This window comes from Chrysochloris asiatica, unplaced genomic scaffold (assembly GCF_000296735.1).
Source record: "Chrysochloris asiatica unplaced genomic scaffold, ChrAsi1.0 scaffold00038, whole genome shotgun sequence".
In the NCBI taxonomy this organism is placed as follows: Eukaryota; Metazoa; Chordata; class Mammalia; order Afrosoricida; family Chrysochloridae; genus Chrysochloris; species Chrysochloris asiatica.
In genome coordinates this window covers 14,750,354-14,750,896 of record NW_006408556.1, presented here as the reverse complement: position 1 = coordinate 14,750,896, position 543 = coordinate 14,750,354, and positions in this window count along the sequence as shown.

Below are 543 nucleotides of genomic sequence, written 5' to 3'. Positions count from 1 at the left end.
TGTGAGGGTTGGAAATGTAAAGGTGGACGTTTTGTAGCAAAAGGAGAGGAGTGATTGACTATGTAGTCCAGGAGCCGAGGTCCCTGGAACCATCAAGGGAGAAGGGCAGAGTGCGAGACCCTACTCAGAGAAGTGACACCAGCGATGGAGGCAGAGACAATGACATGGAGAGATGGAGCGGAGCGGCTGGGGACTCTAGACCCAGAGAGGGAGAGAGACTGTGTGTTGATGACAGGGATAGAGGGTAGGGGTAGGGGGGTAAGGGGGTGGGGTAGGCTTGCAGGGTATACACTTTGATTGGTTGATGATGCATGGAGGGGATTGTGACCATGGCAATGAATCGATATACGATAGGATGAAGGTAACGCTAATGCTCTCCCATGTAAATTATCACACAATTCACAATAAAACATTTAAAAAAAAGGTCTTGTGCAGTAGATTTGCCTAGTGAAATACATCATTTCATGTCTTGACTGCTGCTTCCATTAGTGTTGATAGTTGATCCAAGAAGAATGAAGTCCTTGACAACTTCAATCTTTTCTC